The sequence below is a fragment of the Canis aureus genome, chromosome 10 (genome assembly GCF_053574225.1).
Source record: "Canis aureus isolate CA01 chromosome 10, VMU_Caureus_v.1.0, whole genome shotgun sequence".
Taxonomy (NCBI): Eukaryota; Metazoa; Chordata; class Mammalia; order Carnivora; family Canidae; genus Canis; species Canis aureus.
The window spans coordinates 6,128,842-6,146,621 of record NC_135620.1 but is presented as its reverse complement, the minus strand read 5'-3'; the positions used below and the strand labels follow the sequence as shown (position 1 = coordinate 6,146,621).

The 17,780-nt window shown below is 41.6% G+C and overlaps 1 protein-coding gene and 1 long non-coding RNA gene across 2 annotated transcripts in view; one reads left to right on the top strand and one right to left on the bottom strand.

Moving 5' to 3' along the window:
• The window catches only part of PGGT1B (protein geranylgeranyltransferase type I subunit beta), a 60,440-nt gene extending 55,535 nt beyond the window's left edge, over positions 1 to 4,905 (top strand). The window contains exons 9-10 of the transcript XR_013387402.1: positions 3,525 to 3,652; positions 4,844 to 4,905. The gene's annotated coding sequence lies outside the window, so the exon portion shown is untranslated. The remainder of the gene's footprint in view (positions 1 to 3,524; positions 3,653 to 4,843) is intronic.
• On the bottom strand, positions 455 to 15,324 carry LOC144321907 (uncharacterized). Its single transcript, XR_013387403.1, has 2 exons — positions 15,196 to 15,324; positions 455 to 3,941 (listed from the first exon to the last, which is right to left on the bottom strand). It is a non-coding gene; the product is annotated as an uncharacterized LOC144321907 (long non-coding RNA).
• Positions 15,325 to 17,780: the final 2,456 nt, after the last annotated feature.

Sequence of the window (17,780 nt, the reverse complement as noted above, 5' to 3'; positions counted from 1 at the left end):
ATTCAAGAGAAAAGGGAGGAAGCAGAAATACACAGATTGAAATGACAACAGGAGAAATAACCACAAAACATGAAATTTTTCAAAATTATAAGACTAATTTGATATAATAAATTAGAAAAATAACTTGTTTAAGAAAAGGCAGATTGCCAGCATTTACCCTCCTAGACACAAATTTAAAACCAGTTGTCATTGAAGAAACTAATAAAGGACTCCTTACCAAAAAAGTGTCAGGCATTGATGGTTTCCAGGGATTTCTACTAAACTTTTAAGATTAAATGATCCCAATGTTGTTGATGTAATTCTAGAAGCTAGAAGAAAAGAATCTTGACCTCAAAGTGCCAAAAAAAAAAGTTTTTAAGACTTGCAAATTGATTTTGTAAAGCAAATACAATAGCGTTGTTTCCAAAACTTGACAAAGATTGTACCAAAGAGAAAATTATAGACCACTCACAAATACCAATGCAAAAAACCTTGTGTATTAGCAAACATTCCAACAGCACTTTCAAAAACTAATAAATCATGACAAAGTAGGATTTCTTATAGGACTACAAGGATAATTCAATAGTAGGCAATTATTAGTACCATCATATTAAGAGCTAAGGAGAAATTCATTCTCCATTTTTCAGAAAAGGCATTTGACAGAATTGAGCATTCAATTCATGCTGAATGTATTCAATAAACAGAAATTGATGAGTCATTCATTACCACTGTACCTCTGCCCAAAAGCCAGCAATACAAAAGTGGCTTTCCACAAAGTGAAACAAGACACAAGATGTGCCCCTGTCTCTCTCTTCCCCTTAACATTGTTAAGGCTAAAACCAATGCAGTTTGACAAAACAAAGCCATATGAAATTTGTGGAAAGGAAGAAGTATTTGCAGATACGCATCTAGTATCTAGAAAACCTTAAGAAATTTGTTGAAAAACTGTAAGATGACTTAGTAAAGTAGCAATTACAAGTATACATTGAAATACCATATGCATACAAGTAGCACTCCCCAGACAGAATATATATAACTGATTTCATTTAAATGAAGTTCAAAACAGGCAAAACTTATCTATAGGTGTCAAGAATCAGCATCCCCTTTCACTATCTCCCTCCCCCAAAGGTAAGCATTGTCATGATGAAATTGTCAGTTTTGTCTGTTTTTAAACTTTATATAAGTGGATTCGTATACGTGATTTTTCATCTGGCTTCTTTAGCTCAACAAAGACCTGGAAGAGGAAGAGTATGAGGCAGCTTCTATGGTGCTGGTAATGTTTCATCATCAGGTGCTGGTTACATAGGTGCATTCATTTTATGACTACTTATCAAGCTGTACATTTATGATTTGTGCATCTTTCTGTATGTATAATTATAGTTCAATAAAAATGTTTACTAAAAAATAAAAGACTTTATATATATACACACAAACTTAAGCTAGTTAGAAGATGCTTTTGAAGAGAAGACCCTTTTTTATTAGAAAAAGAAATTTATGTGTAAACCTTTTTTAAAGTTTATTTTTTCAATCTCTATGCCCAACGTGGGGCTCAAACTCACAAACCCCAGATCAAGAGTCCACAAGTTCTCCCAACTGAGCCAGCCAGGTGCCCCCAACAGGAAGACTTTTAAAAAATAAAACTCTTGATAGAAAAGTAGGCTTTAACTATTGAAAAGATGTATCATATTCTTTTTTTTTAATGTATCATATTCTTAAGACTCATCATGAAAATATTTTTCTCCCAATACAGATGATCATGTTTACTTCTATTTGAGAGAATATACAAGAAAAGCTATGGAAACTAAAAAACAAACAAACAAAAAAACCTAACCTTACCAGACATTAAAACACACTCTTAAATCTTCCATAATTCAAAGTTTGGTATTGGCACGTGAATAGGCCATACAGCAGGACAGAAAAATTCCAGGAGTAGACTCAATGGTAGCCACATAAGAAAGGTAGCATTTCAAATCAGTGAGATTAACTTTTTTCTTTTTTTTTTTTTTTTAAGATTTTTAAGTAATCTCCACCCTCAATGTGGGGTTCGAATTCAAAACCCCAAGATCAAGAGTCACATGCTTTAGCCAGGTGCCCCAAGAAGATGAACTTTTAAAATAAATCATATGGGAATGACCATTGATTACTCCGATATCTATATTTATTGTTAAAGAATTTATAGCTTCTTTCACTTTGAACCCTTTATTTTTTTTACACTGAATATTTTTTATTCTTTTAATTTAAAATATTCGAAAAACAGTGATATACCCCACCTCTCCCCTATCTTGTAATTCCTGGAGTTAATAAACACCACTGTTGGATAAATCCTCAATCCTTTCATCTCTCTCCATACACACGTATGTTTGTATATCTGTATATTTAAGCCCTCGTCATTCCACCACTACATACATCCACAAATACATGTGGATAGGCATATAAACGAGATACTGCATTATGTTTTGCAACTTGTTTCCAAGTTCAGTGATCTTTATGAACATCTTTCAAAATCCATACTTTGTTTTCAACAGCTGGGTAATATTAGTAATATCAGTATTATGTTAGTATTGTATAAAGCTATAATTAGTATCTATTTCTCACAATTACAAAAATATTGGTGTAAGATCTTTGAAAATGTATCATTGCCTACTTGGGTAACTCAGCTAAATTTATGGCTGTGAAATGGCTGGGGCGAAGATTGTGCACATTTTAAATTCTGGTAGCTTTTCCATAAAAGACATTGCTTTCAAAGACTGATACATGCTTCTACCTTGACACTTGAGGTTTTAAATATCAGAAAATAATCTTCCAATAATAAAACACCATCTTGTAATTCACAATTGTGGCATTGGGAAAGACCTCCATGGTTCCATTCCTCACCCAAGGACAAAAGAATTCATGCAAGATCATATATGTACCATATTCTTAGATAACATATCTATCTATAGAACATATATCTACATATAAATAGAGATATATAAGACAGATGCGTTCTCTAACATAAAATTTGTGGTGATGCTGCAACTAGAATGCACGCAGTCTCCAGGATGAGGATTTTTCCCACACTGTGGCAAGTCTTTCCCCAGGGTATTCATCCTATTGCCCACTTTCCCATTTTTCCAGATGTTCAGTTCTAATAACTTTTCGTTGAGGCTCTCAAGGCTTTGGCTAAATTAAGTGCTGCCTTTAAAAGCGTATGTGGTATTTACTGAACTGACCGATGAGGCGTCACAATTCTTCACCTGTTGATGAAGCTGTGTGATGGGTGCTCAGGGCCCCTTCAGAGTCTGCTCACAACCTACTGTGAGTTTAAGTATTTCAAAAAAGTTTTTTAAAGTGTCTATGGGAACATGAGAGGCATAAATTCGCTGGAGGAACTCCAAGCCACTTTTCCTTTCATGTAATCCTAGATGTGCAAGCCAGGCAGTTTGGTAGGGCTTTATGAAGTCTCCCAAGGAGTGAAAGAAAATCATTAAAGGAATCAATCTGATAAAGTACAAAGGTAGCTTACTCAAATGTTAATGGATTTTCATCTTGCATTTGAATTTCAGCAGTTGATTTCCACGCTAGAATATCCACGATATTTTGCTACAGAGTATCTTCTCTGCTACAGAACGTACTGTAGAAAATTATTCAGTGATTAAATTATAGAAACACGCATAGGAGAACAATCATTCAGGTAATACCTTTTATGATATTTGCTACTGATTTTAATATTTCATATTAAGGGATATTTGATTATTTCCATCTTACCAATGTTGCTGTGAACATCGTACATATTTTTTATGGGGTTTCTAGCAGGCAAATTCTGTATTAAAAGATATGTACTTAAAAAGTATTGGTAGTTGCTGTTAAATTAGATCCAGAAACGGGGTAGCCATTCATAACATCATCAACAGGATATTGGAGTACCTCTTCCCTCATATTCTCTGCAATACTGGATATTCTCAATCGTAAATTTTCCCATCCTGCATGCCAAAAAAAATGGTGTTCCATTGTTGATAAACAACATGGGTAGACAACAGGCCCTGCCAAGTTTGGGGAAGGTTGATTTGTGCTGTATGAGTCAATGCTAATTGTTTCATGTCTGTAAGAATGAACTCAGAAAAATGGCTCTCCATTAACGTAGGCTTAATAGCAATCATTTTCAAATTGTGTGGTCTGGAGACAGGAGCATTGGCATCATCTAGGAGCTTTTCGAAATGTGAATCCTCTGGTCCCACTTTAGACCTACTGAATCAGAAAGGGGGAGGAGGGGCTGGTGAAGAGCAGCCATCTGTGTTTAAAAAGCCTCTGAGTGGTTCTGCTGTGCCACTCAAGTGGCACTGATGAAGGAAAGTTTGAGAACTAGTCACTGATGAAGAAAAAAATAGCAGCTTGGGCAGGGGAAGCAAAGGAGATCCCTGTTAAGTATTTGCAAATTTAAATTTTAAGAAGATAGGCCTTTTTTTCCTTAAGTTTTATTTAAGTAATCCCAACGTGAGACCCCAACTTACAACCCCAAAATCAAGAGTCACCAGCTCTTCCCTAATAAAAACATAGGGGTTTTAGTCAACAGTAAGCCAAGTATGTTAAAACAATGTGATCTTTACCCCCAGCCCCAAAAGTTGATGCTGTCTTCATGTGTGGTAGTAGGATTGCAAATGTAATTAATGCTCAGATATGCAAAGAAAATATTCATTTTCTCAAATGGACCCAGTCTCCGTTTGCCAGTAACTTTATCTGTCAGGGTAGGGCAGGTCCGGGAGTGGAACTATTTAAATCTGTCAATTAACATTTTAAGTCTTTGTCAACATCATTGGTTGCTTCTCCTGCTCTTTGCTTTCTGGATGGTTGTGCCTCCTGGTGGCTGATAGAGTCTCTGTTGCAGGTTGCTGCTTTGATCTGGTCCCTCGACTGGTGCCCACTGAATTGTCTGCTGGTGTAGTATGGTCATTCAAGGTGGGTTACTGCCATTTGCCTCTGATGGCACTGTCCCAGCACCAGGGCCTCTTTGCTCTCAGGCCAGTCCTAGATTTGTATGCCCAAAGCTCTGCCTCCATCTCGTATTAACCAGCTCCCTCCCCTCCCACTTTGGTGCTGGAGGTGGAGCTAAGCTAAGTGTGTTTCCTCTAGGACTCAGCCTCTTGTAGGCTGTGCTTGGAGAAGATCACAAGGCCACCCCATTACTGCATGTGCAAATATTTAAGAGTTACAAATCAAACTAGAAGATGATGATGTTCTATCCTTCCTGGTTGACGAGTACACATAATGACAGATTTGGAAAAATATCAGGTCATATAAATAACTATGAAGAACAAAAATCCATAATTCATTTTCCACCCAAGGCCGTGATTTGACAGTGGTGGTTACTGGCCTGGAACAGAGTGGACCATGTGCAAAGCTTTCTCCCTGGTGTGCTGGTTGACCAGTCCTGGCTTCCTGCTGTCATTGGTGATATTCATAGAATAAGCATTGGCTTTCTCTTATTTTATTTTATTATTTTATTTTATTTCATTTCATTTTTAAAATATTTTATTTGTTAAAGCATGCGAACAAGCAGGGGGAGCAGCAGAGCCAGAGGGAGAAGCAGGCTCCCCACTGAGCAGGGAGCCCGATGGGGGCTCAATTCTAGGACTCCAGGATCATAACCTGAGCCAAATGCAGATGCTTAACCGACTGAGCCACCCAGAGGTCCCTATTTATTTATTTTTTTAGTAAAGTCTGCCCAACATGGGGCTTGAACTCACAATCTGGAGATCAAGAATTGCATGCTCTACCAAATAACCCAGCTGAGGGTCCCAGCTTTCTCTTCTTACAGGGGCTATAGGGACCTGCACCCTCTCCAATAAAGATATGCCCCAGGCAGTCTTTACTCACATGTCCCCAGCCCTCCTACCTCACCAACATCACCCCTTTCAAGTACATCAGCAGAACAGAAGCCTGGAAGGTCAGTCTCAAGTTTAGAAATTTTGGCGGCCTCAGGGTTCCCAGCCTGTGGCCAGCCCTCCTCTCCCCCACCTCGGCACCCTCCCACAAAAGCTTCCTTCCATCACACCTTGGACCTCGAGTATGCAGCCTGACAAACACAATCCAAAAAGGACCCAGAGAAGAAGCCCATGCAGAGTCAGGAAGTGGGTTCAGACAGGAATACCAGGATCTCCAGTACCTGGAACATGGTCTAGAAAGGGGCCTCTCCAATTCCCCATCTTAAAGGGAGTGTTGGAATGGGGTCCTGGCAGACCACCAGCCCCCGTGTCTGGACCTTGCTACTAGGCATCTTCACACACCTCTCCTCCTCTTCCTCCTTTCCAGGCTGTCCCAGGGCTGGGGGACACCGAACTACTCCCCTTCATCTGTGGGGCGACCTGCCTTTCTTCACTTCCCAGGTTCTCTCTGCCACTGACCTGATGTATTAATTGGACTTCTAAGAAATCTACAAAATCCTCTCCCTCGTGACAAAAGCCTGGCTTTATGATTCTCATTTTGCTATAAAAACAAAAGCTGCCCCCTTCTTCCTGTCTCAATGATGAAATGTTCTAACCTTTTGAGGCAAATGAGTGCCTCTGGAGGAACAGGAAATACCCAGGCAAATGCATTAAAATTTTTCATAGTTGGCTCCCCCGCTGCTCAGGTTTGGGTAGCTAGAATGAAGAGAGGGTGACACCAATGTGCTCTGTACTGTCAGGACACCACTGTCTGTTCAGGCTGCTACATATTCGAAAGATCGGAGGTGGGAAGATCAGGTTTTGGGGGTTAAAAAAAAGGCTATTTGCACATTCAGATATATAAAGGGCTCTTCTATGGAAAGAGGTTAGTAGACTCAGTAGCAACTCCAGAATTTCTCCCCAGGTGGGGGTGGCATCAGTAAGCAAGTGAGGCTTGGACCGGTTGCTATGAAGGAGATTTGCGTATCACTTGCACTCTTTTTTTTATTAGGCATTTATGTCAGGTAGCTTTAGAGGGAGCAGGTGAAGATTCAGGTTAATCTTAACCATATACCCTTAGCCACACTCTGGCTCCACCAGTAATTGGCTGCTGCAAACTCAAAGCGCATGTGGCAAATAACACTTGTTGGATAATGGAATTAATACATGAATTTCTGTGTGAGAAACATACAGCACTTGGGGACATTGAAGCTGCATGAAGCTGGACCCAGTAGCCCCAGTAAGTTTTCTGGTGCCGGAGAAGGGGTGGCTCAGCTGGAAAGCAGGTATGGAGCACAGGGCAGCACACAGTGAGACCCCCTTGCAGGTGTCATTCAGTTTGGAAAGGGCAGCATTTAATGCAAAAACAAACACGCTTATTTTATTAATTTATTTCACTAAAAAGTAAGCATTTATAGTCCCTGCTCTGAGCAAACTATTTTCAGAGTAAACAGATTATCCCCACTGGTGAGGTTAAGTTCCCTTTTTCAGAAAAATGCTCAGCTCATAAATATAGGAAGAATGATGGGGATTAAAAAAAAAAAAAAAAAAAGAACTGTTTTGCAAACACTGATGAAGTCTAGACCACAATCAACAATGGACACCAAAACTATTAGGAAAGAAGTTGATGGAGAACTTTACAGTGGAAGGTGTCATCACCTGAGTCCTTCAGCCTCCAACAGAATAAGCAGATGTCACATGCCTCCCAACATAATGCTGTATAAAGTAAAGAGTATTATCTATAAAGGATCACTGCCCAAAAAAGTTGAGACTGAATCTAATCATTCTGGTAGATCTAACAAGTAAAATGGTACTACACAGAAGCAATCAGCCACATCCAAAAGGTAGGACATTGGGACACCTGGGTGGCTCAGTGTTGAGCCTCTGCCTTTGGCCCAGGCCGTGATCCTGGGTCCTGGGATCGAGTCCCACATCGGGCTCCCTGCATGGAGCCTGCTTCTCCCTCTTCCTGTGTCTCTGCCTCTCTGTGTCCCTGATGAATAAATAAATAAAATCTTGAAGAAAAAAAAAAGGTAGGGCATCTGAAAGACAAACCTGGTTTCTTCAACCAGTCAATAGCATAAAAATTATGGAGCATCAGGAATAAGCTACACTCCTCTAAATTAAAGGAAATGCAAGAGACAGAATAAGCAAATGCAACACATGGAGTTTGGGTCCTAATCTGTACAAACTAACTTTTTTTAGGACTGATTTATTTGAGAGAGAGAGCATGAGCAGGGAGAGGACCGAGAGAGGGTCATAGGGAGAGAGAGAATATGTGCGGCCTTATTCCAGGACCCTGAGATCATGACCTGAGCTAAAGGCAGGCACTTAACTGGCTGAGTCACTCAGGTAGCCCCAGAACTTTGCTTTCAAAAGACTATAGTGGGGGTGGGGTGGGTGGGGCAGATGCCTGGATGGCACATTCAGTTGGGTGTTTCATTCTTGGTTTTTGTGATCTTGGGCTCTGGGATCAACCCATGCACTAGGCTCCATGCTCAGTGGCAAGTCTACTTAAGATTCTCTCTCTCTCTCCCTCAGCCCCTCGCCCACATACTTGTGTATGCTGTCTCTCTCTCTCTCTCTAAAATAAATAAATCTTAAAAAAATAAAAAGACTATAGTGGGGGGTGCCTGGCTGGCTCAGTTGGTGGAACATGCTATTCTTGATCTTAAGGTTGTGAGTTCAAGCCCCACACTGGGTGTGGAGATTACGTAAAAATAAAATTCTTTAAAAAAATTAAAACTAAAAATACTAGTGGAGTTCACCTCCAAAGCTTTTTATTCAGAAAACAATGGCAAAGACAAGAATTTTTCTCTTCCTTTTTTTTTTTTTTTTTTTTAAGATTTTGTTTATTCATGAGAGACACAGATTGAGGCAGAGACGAATGAGAAACAGGCTCTGTGTGTGGAGCCTGATTCTGGACTCGATCCCAGGACCCTGGGATCACGCCTGGAGCCAAAGGCAGATGCTCAACCACTGAATCACCCAGGTGCCCCTTTCTTTTCTTTTTTCTTTTCTTTTCTTTTCTTTTCTTTTCTTTTCTTTTCTTTTCTTTTCTTCTTTTTTTTTTAAAGCTCTGTGGGCAATTTTGATGAGAAGCCAGGTTTAGGAGTCACTATATTAAATAACTCAAAAGGAGGGGATCCCTGGGTGGTGCAGCGGTTTGGCGCCTGCCTTTGGCCCAGGGCGCGATCCTGGAGACCTGGGATCAAATCCCACATCGGGCTCCCGGTGCATGGAGCCTGCTTCTCCCTCTGCTTGTGTCTCTGCCTCTCTCTCTCTCTCTCTGTGACTATCATAAATAAATAAAAATAAAAAAAAAATAACTCAAAAGGTCCCTTCTACAGGGAGAGTGAATGGCCTTAATGCATTCTTAAAATAGTGCTTGGGAGCAATGTCATTAGGATACTTTTAAGGTTCTAACAATAGGATCCCTTTCCTTGAAGGGGCATAGATAATAGGAAACCTAGAGATTACTTTTAAAAAAGAATCAGAAGCAGAGAAACTTTTATTTTTCCACTTCAGGCCTTGCTGGTCTACACTATGCCCAACACTGGAAAAGGAAGATATCTTTATTGAAAACTTCAATAAAAGTTGGGGTTGGCTGTATGTTATTTGTCATTGATAGGGGCGTCTGGGTGGCTCTGTTGGTTAAGCATCTGCCTTGGACTCCGGTCATGATCCCAGGGTCCTGGGATCGAGTCCTGCATCAGATACCTGCTCAGTGGGGAACCTGCTTCTCCCCATCTCTCTGCCCTGCCCCCTACACTCATGTTCTGTCTCTCGCTTTCTCTCTCTCTCAAATAAATAAAATTTTTTTGAAAAAAAGCATATTTTATCTATACATACCTCATAGGTGAAACCAGCAAGAGTAGGAAAAATGTCTAAATGTCACATCTATTTAATGAGTAAATTGACAAAGGTGTTTTGGGAAGCATAGCACTTAAGTGTACTACCTGCCAGGAGGTGAGAAGACAGGCAACAACACACACAGCTCCACACCAAATTATTTCGGCTCCTGTTTCTACAATGGGAGCATACTAATATTACTGTTGTGTCTAGAGTTCATTAGGCTCACTCTAGTTTAGATTTTATTTAATTTGTAGATTACAAAGTGGGTTATAGCTGCTGAATGTCTAATTGTAGTATTTATAAAGGATACAATAATGCCTCTCCCCTGCTTAAAAATATATAATAACATAACGCAGGCTATCCACTAAATGTGTATGGATGGTGTATATCTGGGCTGTGTTTTCCCCACAGATCTACAATGGTGTATTTGGGAGCAGAGAGGGGGTAGTGGGAGGGGCATCAGTGAAGATGCTTGCTTGGGTTAAAAACAAATTTTTTCCTCCAGTTCCTTTTTATTTTGTAATATTACATCTCCTTTCGTTTATGTTTTGCTGTTATCTGAAGAGAGGGCAAAAGTGTCAGCTGGGGATGCAATTAAAAACGATTCTGACATATGAGAAACTTGTAATTTCAGAGGTTTATTTCCTCATAACAGACTCTGGATAACACAGCAGCATGTTCAAACACAGGAGATATAAGGACTTTCATCTTTTCCCTTGGAACCCATAGAATGAGAAGAGTCTTGAGATTAGATGCATCAGGAGGAAAGTGAGTGTTCTCTCCAAACCAGCACAACGAGGGGGTACAGCAGATATCATCATGCTTCTCAACCATTGACATGACTCTTGTCTTTTCTATGTTGTTTAGGAAAGGTAAGCAATCATATCAGAAAAGTTGTAAGCAAGACAAAAGTCACTGTAGACAAGAAGGCCTCCTGGGGTGCCTGGCTAGTTCAGTGGGTGGAGCATGCAACCCCTTAATCTCAGGGTTGTGAGTTAGAGCCCCACTATGAGTGTAGAGATTACTTAAAAATAAAATCTTAAAAAGGAGGAAGGGAAGGCATCTGGGTGACTCGGTTAAATGTCCAACTCTGGATTTCGGCTCAGGTCATGATGTCAGGGTCATGAGATGGAGCCCCAGGTCAGGCTCCGTATTTAGCGAGGAGCCTGAATGAGATTCTCTCTCTCCCTCTCCACCTGCTCTCTCTCAAATAAATAAGTAAAATCTTAAAAACATAAGGCCTCCTTCCCATTTCTTTTCTAGAAATGGAACAGCAAATATAACCAAATATGTTTATACTCACACACTGCTTACAACAGTGACCCAAAGACCAATGGACTCAGCAGAAATCCAAATTGGCATTCATTTGACATTGGCTGGTATTTTTCTGTGCAGGATGGATGTCTATTACTGTCATTAGGAGAAATGGCCAACTTAATCATCTTGTTTCTGTTTTGAGGATGGACTAAGAAATGACTTAAAATAACTTAGAGAGCTGTACGTATAATAATGAACCAGTACAAACTGTCAGGTCCCAGAAGGAGATTTGGTGTTTTCAGCCCACCATTCCTTGGCTGCCATCACATAATAGAGTCTTGCCACTTTGAGTGGGACAGAGAGACTGCAACAGAAACCATCACAGGCTGGGATGAACTCAGCAGTTCACTGGCAGAGTACAACTCACTCCCACTGGCAGAGTACATTAGGAGTTGAGATTTCAGTCTCGAAACACTGAATGCTTGAGGAAAGGAGGCTCTGGGCCACAGGAGCTGTTGCAACACTGTGGGTTCCTAATACAAAGCCAGGTTGTGGTTTGTTAGCGCACACCTGCTTATTTGAACTGGCATTGCTTCCTCTCCCCTCCTTTTTAAAAGATTTTATTTATTTATTCATGAGAGACACAGAGAGGCAGAGGCCCAGGCAGAAGGAGAAGCAGGCTCCCTATGGGGAGCCCAGTGTGGGACTCAATCCCAGGCAAGGATCATGACCCTAGCCCAAGGCAAACGCTGAACCACTGAGCCACCCAGGCATCCCCCTGCTTTTCTTTCCATCACAGAATGCATAGAAAATATTACTCGTAGCACACCTGCCATAAACCCAGGATGCAGCCTGTGGGTACCACTCACCAGCCTGGAGGCTCTGGTGACCCAGGTCCCACTGTACACCCCTCCTTCCAAAGGGCAGAAGACATCAGAGCTGAGCACACAAGAAATCCATTCCTGGTGCTGGAATCTGTAATGATTTGCTCCCTTAGTGAGGCCAGAAGGTCACTTGATTGCAGCCACAAAACACCTGGGGCTCATTAGAAGTGGTGACACTCAGACCTATCAAGTGTCTTTTTTTTTTTTTTTTTTTAATTCATTTTAGAGAAAGAGCAAGCGGGGGAGAGGCAGAGGGAGAGAGAGAATCCTGAAGCAGATTCCACACTGAGCACAGAGCCTGACACCAAGCCCAGTCTGGGGCTGGATCCTAGGACCCTGAGATCATGACCTGAGTCAAAATCAAGATCAGCAGCCTAACAGACTGAGCCACCCAAGCGCCCCCATCAAATGTCATTGTATTTTCATTTATTTCTTCAAGTATCATTTTATTTTTGCAGAGTTTTTTTTTTAAGATTTTATTTATTTATTTGGGAGACACAGAGAGTGAGAGTGAGAGTGAGAGAGAGAGAGAGAGAGAGCGCCCAAGCAGGGTAAGGGGCAGAGGGAGAAGCAGACTCTTGCTGAGCAGGGAGCCTGTTGTGGGACTTGATCCTGGAACTCAGGGATCATGACCTTAGCCAAAGGCAGATGCTTAACTGAGCCACCCAGGTGCCCTCAAGTATCATTTTAAGGGAGCTCCCCATGGGTATCTGGTGGACATTGAAGTTTGAGAAGTATTAGTCTGCAGGGTAATGTCTAGTGTCTGCCTCCTTTGTGTGCTGTATAAGGCCTTACATAAAGAGAAATGAGGGGGCTACCTGGGTGGCTCAGCGGTTAAACATCTGCTTTCGGCTCAGGTCATGATCCCAGGGTCCTGGAATCGAGCCCCACATTGGGCTCCCTGCTCCACGGGGAGTCTGCTTCTCCCTCTGCCTCTGCCTCCTTCTCTGTCTCTCATGAATAAATAAATAAAATCTTTAAAAAAAAATAAAAAGAGAGAGCTGGGCCCTGCAGACCTTCCCAGCCTCATCTTTGATCATTCCTCTTCTCTTTATCCCAATCACAGTGAAGTGTCTATAATGCCTGAATGCACTCTGCATTCTCTATTCTTTGCACGGCTGATTCTCTCCCTAGGATGTGCTTTACCTGCCCTTCTGAACTCTTGCTTATGCTTCAGCTGTCAATTTAAAAGTCAAGTATCACCAGTCCCAGCTGAATTAGGCAGAGCAAGACCCTGGCCCCTTTATAAAGTCTTACTTCCATCTGCTGTTCCCATGCTCTGACTATGTGACTATTACAGAACACATCATACCGGACAATAATGTTCTGTTTACTATCTTCTCAAGCCAAGCTATGAGCGCTTGGTGTCAGCAGCTCGGATTTACTCATCTTTGAATTTCTAGGAGGTAACACAGCACATGGTAGGTACGAAAGTCAGCTTATTGGATCCATCAATCAGGGAATCTTGCTGGCCATTTCTTCCAGAAACCATTTTCTCTAAAAGCAATAGCGTGTATGATTTGAACAAATCAGTTAAAAATAATTCTGTTTGTATTCCTCTGATTTGTAGCCAGTTTCACAAAATGCAAAAATAACATGTAAACCCATTTCTTATCCCTCAAGCCAAATGTAAAATCATAGCCTATCTTTTCAAGATATTTTAACTGTAATAAAGTTATTGCAAAGAGAAGTTAAGTCACATCTAAGTAAGTTATAGAAGAAAAACATCCTCTGATAAGACCACTATCACTAAATCACTGTTCAGTGCTTGCATTTTTAAAAGATAGGCCTAAATATTGATTTCTGGCTTTCTTTCCTTAAAGATACTAAGAAATCCTTATACTAGCCTATCTATATCCACTTTAAGGATCACATTTTCAAAAACAAATCATGTTTCCATATTACATCCTTTTTCTTTCTCAATAATTGTAAATTTATCTCCGCATACCACTTTCTAAATCTTCATCTGGGATGTGTGGGTGGCTCAGTAGTTGAGCATCTGCCTTCTGCTCAGGTCATAATCCTGGGGTCCTGGGATTGAGTCCTGCATCAGGCTCCCCACAGGGAGCCTGCTTTTCTCTCCGCTTATGTCTCTGCCTCTCTCTGTGTCTCTCATGAATAAATAAATTTTAAAAATAAAAATAAAAAATAAAAATAAATCTTCATCCAGATACCAGGGCCATTTCATCATGTTTGGGAAATCCATAAAAGGAAGATGTTACAAAAGACCAATCCCCCCAAATCTGGGCAATTATTGGCATAATTTACCAAAGAATTATAGCCTGGGAGACTATACCATGTGCTGAAAAAAGCCAAGCAGGTAGAGTTTCATTCCTCACCCAAGTTTAGGAAGGGAAGAGTGTTAGCTCTGTCAGGAGATGATGCAAGCATACATACATCTTTGAGAGGGAGAACTTTGGGATGTGAGAAGGGGACCGGATGGTTATCACAAAGGCTCCAAGAAGCAAAGGCTCCAAGCAGAGAGACAAGAGGACCCCACAGGTATCTGCCCACCAGGCCTCAGAAAACATGGAAAAGTAGGAAGTAATTTCAAAATATATAGGATAAAACTTGGCACAGTTTGGGAAATTGCTTCTTTTAATGCAGAGACTTACTATGAAAAAGAAAGAAAATCTCTCACATTTGTACAGTGGGCTTGTACAGAGCTTTGACCTGAGGCCCAGAGGCTCCTTTATTCTCCCACAGGGAAGCAGGGAGGCCCTGCACCAGGAGTGTCTCCCAGACCTGGTTCCCAGCCTAGAGGAGATATGGCCATGCTTCACTATCAGACGGCAGAAGAAAATTGCATTCATCTCCCTCGTCCCGCCAGGCTAATCTGTCCCTAAATCCTCCACAGAAAACAAAGAGCTGTCCCTCTGTCCTAGGAGTGCCAACATGTTTTACAGACAGGAAACTCCTGCAAAAATCTCCCTTCTCTTTTCTCAGAGACCCAGGAGTAAGGGGGGTTACGTGGACCTTGTTTTTGCTCTTAGTTCCTGCACTAAAGCCCTTCCAGGCTCTCACAGGAACTGGGCCACTGAGGGTCAGACCTACGCCTTGTCAGAGCATGAGCCTTAGAGCCCGGCCCAGCCCACCACCAGGTGAAGCTCTATAAAAAGTCAGACGCAGCAGAGCCCCCGCAGAATCAACAACCACCTTTTTCTCTGACGGGGTCCACCTGCACTTCAGGCTGACGTGTTTCCCCTAGGCCTTCTCTCCTGGCTCCCTCCAGGCCACCAAGACACTTCCCCTCTTCTTTACAATATTTTTTTGCTTCCCAATCGTAGCACAAGGCCCTTGAGCAGGCAACTGAACCGTACCTGATTTCAGATTTCCAGGTGCTTCCACAACAGAAGAAGTGCTAGTAAACGTTTGTTGAACTGAATAGAATTGAATTCATCCCAGCTAGTCCCCCCTACACACACACACAAAGCCTACAAGTGATACTGGGAAAGGCAAACAGGACTCCCCACCCAGTTCTGCCTTTATTCTAGTAACTTCTAGCATGCCCTTCCCTGTGTCAGATCTCATTACTGTACAACACAGGAATCATAAAATGTGCCACCTGGACCAGCAGAAACAATAAAAACTGGCCAGTCCTTTTCTGGAAAGTGCCCAAAGCTCTTTAGAGTTGAGAGGGTGTTTTTGGTTCAGAGTTTTTATGATAAGACAAACAACACAGTCAGCCATTCCCAAAAATCTCAGATAAGACTTTCATTTTTTCCAATACATTTTTTATTGTAGAAATTCTAGATTTATAGAAAAATTGCAAAGATAGTTCCAAGTTCCCAAATACTCTGCATCATTTCCCTTATTTTTTCAAGAATTTATTTTTTAAGTCATCTCTACACCTGCCATAGGACTTGAACTCACAACCGCGAAATGGAGTTTCCCCTACTTTTTTTTTTATGAATTTCCTTATTTTTTAAAACTATTTTAATTTATTTATTCATGAGAGACAGAGAGAGAGAGAGAGAGAGAGAGGCAGAGACACAGGCAGAGGGAGAAGCAGGCTCCATGCAGGGAGCCTGATGTGGGACTCGATCCTGGGACCCTGGGATCACACCCTGAGCCAAATGCAGATGCTCAACTGCTGAGCCACCCAGGTGTCCCAAGATGAAGAATCGCATAGTCTACCAACTGAACCAGCCAGGAGACCCAGTTTTTCTTTTATTAATATCTGACATTCATGTGGTACATTTGCAACAATTAATTAACCAATATCAATGCATTATTATTAACTATATTCAGATTTCCTTAGGTTTTACCTGGTGTCCTTTTTTTATTCCAGGATCCCACGCAGGACAGCATATTACACTTAGTTATCCTGTCTCGAGTTTCCAGACTTTCCTTGTTCTTGATGACTTTGATAGTTTTAAGGAACACTGGTCAGGTATTTTGTAGAATGTCCCTCAAGTGGCATGTGCCTAATGCTTTTCTCCATATTAGATGGATTGTGGGTTTGGGGAGAAAGATTACCTTTTTAAAAGTCCTGTGTCAAAAAAAAAAAAAAAAAAAAAAGTCCTGTGTCCAGAGCACCTGAGTGGCTCAGTGGTTGAGCATCTGCCTTTGATTCAGGTCATGATCCTGGAGTCTCAGGATGGAGTCCCACATCAGGCTTCCTGCAGGGAGCCTGCTTCTCCTTCTGCCTATGTCTCTGACTCTCTTTCTCTGTGTCTCCATGAATAAATAAATAAAATCTTAAAAAAATAAAATCCTGTGTCCTTCCCCACCCTCATTTTTCTCTCCACCTCTCCCCCACACATACCCCGGAAAGCTGTTATTACATTGATAGTGCCAGTTAGGACCAAGGAAATGAGGTTTTATTCTAGTATTTTAGAATACTAGAATAGTAGTATTCTTACTGGGAGTCATTCTTACCCCATTGGATATCACTAGCAGGAATGGCCCCTCAGAAAAAAAATTTCTGTGGAGCAGTGTGACCTCAGAACCACAGACCAGAGGCCCTCGTGGGCTTTTGACAGTGAGCCTGCCTAGCTGCAGGACCATCCAAAGGCCACAACCCTCTGGCAGGAACAACAGACTTGTCCTGGTGGTTGACAGGCTAATAGAAGACACTGCCCAAGGGCTTTTATAATCTTCTGTGAGTAATAAAAGACTGGAATGCAGAACAACAAGTCATAAAAAATATGGCCACGCCTGGCCCAAGAAACAGACTCACTTCCTTGTGAGTGCCTGAGGCCTGAGGAGGAAAGGCAGAAAGTGGAGAGGTTAGGAATATGACAGATCCTGGACGGTGACCAAGGGCCCAGAATGTCTCTTGACTCTGCTGCTGCCTCTTCCGGTGACTTTGGGCTGAGCCGTTCCACTGTTGGTGGATTTCGGCTTCATGACTCTGGAGGTTGGATATCATGGGACGTGGCTTTTAGAATTCTGTGGAGACCAAACCGGATGATATCATTGACTGGATGTGGGGGCCAGCAGCAGAGGGTCAAGAAAGAATTCATGAGACTTTTTGGTGCAAAAAGATGGTTTTATTAAAGCACAGGGACAGGACCTGTGGCCAGAAAGAGCTGCTCTGGTTTTATAAAGAGACTTGCTTTGAAGGAAAAATAAAGATTTTATTTATTTATCCATGAGAGAGACACACACAGAGGCAGAGACATAGGCAGAGGGAGCAGCAGGCTCCTCATGAGGAGCCTAACATGGGACTCGATCCCAGGACTCCAGGATCACAACCTGAGCCAAAGGCAGACACTCAACCACTGAGCCACCCGGGTGCCCTTGATTATATACTTTTAAATTTGGGGGGTTGGGGATAAAGATAAAGGAAGTTTCCAAAGAAATTTTCATACGTTAACGAAAACATATGCAGGAACCTTGAGGTCTAGCTATTGTTGAGCTAAGGTTGCTTTTTGCCTCTAGCAGAGCATTAACATGAAGG